Source organism: Pituophis catenifer, unplaced genomic scaffold (genome assembly GCF_029215685.1).
Source record: "Pituophis catenifer annectens isolate HBS135680 unplaced genomic scaffold, rPitCat1.0.hap2 SCAF_281, whole genome shotgun sequence".
NCBI lineage: Eukaryota > Metazoa > Chordata > Lepidosauria > Squamata > Colubridae > Pituophis > Pituophis catenifer.
The window spans coordinates 1-3,310 of record NW_027257161.1 but is presented as its reverse complement, the minus strand read 5'-3'; positions in this window follow the sequence as shown (position 1 = coordinate 3,310).

Below are 3,310 nucleotides of genomic sequence, written 5' to 3'. Positions count from 1 at the left end.
CTTGACACCAAAAAAATATTCAAATGGAAAAAGCAAATAGATGTTTTCTTTTTTACAGTCTTGAAAAAAATTATGTTGAAGATGGCCATGTATGGACTTAAAATATTGTCAGAGATGTCTGCTTATTAAAAGACCATTGCTGAAGAAATTTGGAAAATTAAGATTGAAATAACCAGATACGTTTTCTTAGATTAGTTCTATGACTTGATTGGTAATAATAACACTGTTTCTGTTGGTGCCTCTGCAAATGCTGTTTTTCCCATTTTTCTCTTCAAGAAATCTGATTTCAATTGAACACTGTTTCTGGTGACTATATGGATACATTCACGTTTTCCTGACAGAGTGGTCTACCAGTTCTTCTCCCAGGATTTCCTCCCTTTCTTCCCCAATCCTGGATTATTATGGGGATTCCCCCACCCACCAAATATTAATCAGATCTGACTTCCACATTTGGCTGTTGAATTATAGGACAGAAGGTGGGTCAGCAAGAGATTAGCTCTACCCACACTTAATATGTCCTTCATCCCCTTTGTAAGTTCAGGTTAATGTAGTGGGGACTGGATGTATACTTTTCATCTTCTGAATTATGGAATAGGATAGGGATCATGACAAAGGAGGTGGACAGGACACACTTATTCCCATGTACATTTTTTGGAGTGGACTATTGGAAGATGTGACCAGGGCATTTAGTATCTTAAAATACTTTAATCCATATGCCATTCAAGGAAAGCTAGGAAATTCTAAAGAAAAAAATATCTTTCCAAATTTTCTTTTATATTCATCCTCATCAGTTTGCAATAAATCACTGGTCCTTTCACAAATATAGGTAGTCCTTGTTTATTGACCACAATTGGGATGGGCAACCTGGTAGTTAAATGAAACACTGATTAAATGAAAATCACACGACCACAATAGCGCTTACAATTTTACTTCAGTTTTCCTTTGATTCGGCTACTTCCTTCAACTGACCTGGGTTTTTTTTCCCTTTCTCTTTGAGGTTATCTTAGTTTGAGGTAAATAAGCAAGTGGGAATAAGAGCAGAGAGAGGATGTGAAGGTCATAAATATGGGTACTGATCACTTAAGTTGTTTTTTCTAGCACTTTTGTAACTCATACCACCTGTAGGGTTTTTAAAACATTGAAAAAGCTTTCTCCAACCAGAATTAAATGTAATTCATTTACTCTCCAGTTACATATTTAATGTCCCTCCTCCTCCCCCCTTACCCCCAGCTAAAAGTTCTTATTTGTTACTTATTTTTTGAGGTATCCTCAAGCAGGAGAGTAGATGTAAGAATTTCAGGGGTCGCATTGTAAGAATTTCAGGGGTCGCATTAAAACTGAATGAAGAACCTGGGGCCAAGCTGGCCAGTAAAAGGAAGTGTTCTTTGTAAAAGACATACTGAAAACTATGAGATTTGTATTATTAGACATGGTAATGGATATTAATGGTTTTAAAAGGAAACTAGATATATCTAGGGAAGATAAAGCTATCATGTCTACCTGGTTTAATGACTTATCTCACCACTCCAAAATTTGATAAACAGCAGACAGCAATTCAATTGCACCTCACCAGACCGGCTAAATCAGGCAAATGTAAGAACAATGGTTTGCTCTTTTGGTGAAATAAAGTGGGATCCTTTGGAGGCAGAACATTTCTCCAGTGGCCCAAATTCTACCAACTGCAAACAAGGTGCAATGCATCTTGACTGAAGTTCCATCATGAGATAGCTGTTTTGCATGTACTGTAATAATGTGGTCAATTTTTTTTAAATATTACGTTTATACGTTCATAACCAGATTTTAGTATATATCTTACTTTGAACACAAGCTGTGTGTACTCCACAGGTAGTGCTGAACTTGAATACAGAAGTACTCTACTGTAAAATGGCTACTCTATAAAGTATGAATTGATGAGGGTCAAATCTGCCATAAAAATCTGCATTATGGAAATACTGTAGAATATACCATATTGTGTCTTCTAGAAATTTTGTGTAGTGTACTTTACACCTGCAGCTATTCGTACTCAGCTCCTGCATTTAATACTCAGATCTTGCATTTAATAGGTTGTCTTGTATGGTTCCAATGCTGCATTATTAAAATTGCAAAATTAAAGATATAGTACGCACCAGTGGTAAAATCCAATTTTTTTTTACTACTGGTTCTGTGGGCATATCAGGGGAAGGATACTGTAAAATCTCCATTCCCACCCCACTCCAGGGGAAGAATACTGCAAAATCCCCATTCTCTCCCCACTCCTGGGGGAAGGATATTGCAAAATCTCCATTCCCACCCCACTCGGGGGCCAGCTAGAGGTGGTATTTGCTGGTTCTCAAAACTACTCAAAATTTCCGCTACCGGTTCTCCAAACTACTCAAAATTTCCACTACTGGTTCTCCAGAACCTGTCAGAACCTGCTGGATTTCATCCCTGGTGCGCACTGTATACTGTTGGCATTAGGAATATAATTTAGAACATTATAAACAATAGTTTAATTATCTAAGGTTTTTTTTACTGTTACACTCTAGAATCTTCCATTTCAAAGTGGTATTTACAATATGGCAAAAACATCCATAGTGAGCTCTTGAAAACTATTGTAAGAGTTTATCTTAATTGAAAACAAAATGATTGAATTTTATAATTATTCTGTTTGCGGCTGAAGTGGCACATCACATTAAGCTTTAGATGATTAAATGGGAGTGCTGTAATAAATATTATTTGTAGTCTCATGGTCAACCTTAAGCAAAGTATCTCATGAATAAGCATGATGTCAGAATCCAATGTGTATGTTGCAAAAAGGGAGTGGCAACAAAACGTTCAGGAGATTTTTATCCTTAGAATGAAAGCTTTTGGTCATTGGTTTTAGCCAGCTACTTTAGGTTTCTAGTTTATTTTTCAAATCAAAGTCATGTCCACTTCTGCTAATGGTTAGAAAATAAATCCACATTGAGCTACATTTTTGTTTTCAGAAGAAAGTTGACTTGCAGCTTACCCTTTAAAAAACATAACCCCACAGTTCATTCATGCATGTTGATAACCTAACTTCCCACTGGCTTTCAGTGTCATTTATCTTGGTATTCATCATATAAATACACTGTTACAGGGAATGGAATGATTTCTCAGGACTGAGCATCCACTGTTTTCACATCATAATGAATCGTCTCCCTTTCCTTTCCTCTTTGGGATCTCCATTGTACAGAGGCCTCCAAATAATAGGTTAGCAAAAGTCCCCCTTTGATTATATTTTTGTTACTGTTGATAAACAAAATTGAATTGAACCTGAAGACTTATTCAAATAGTGGGTCTGTGCTTG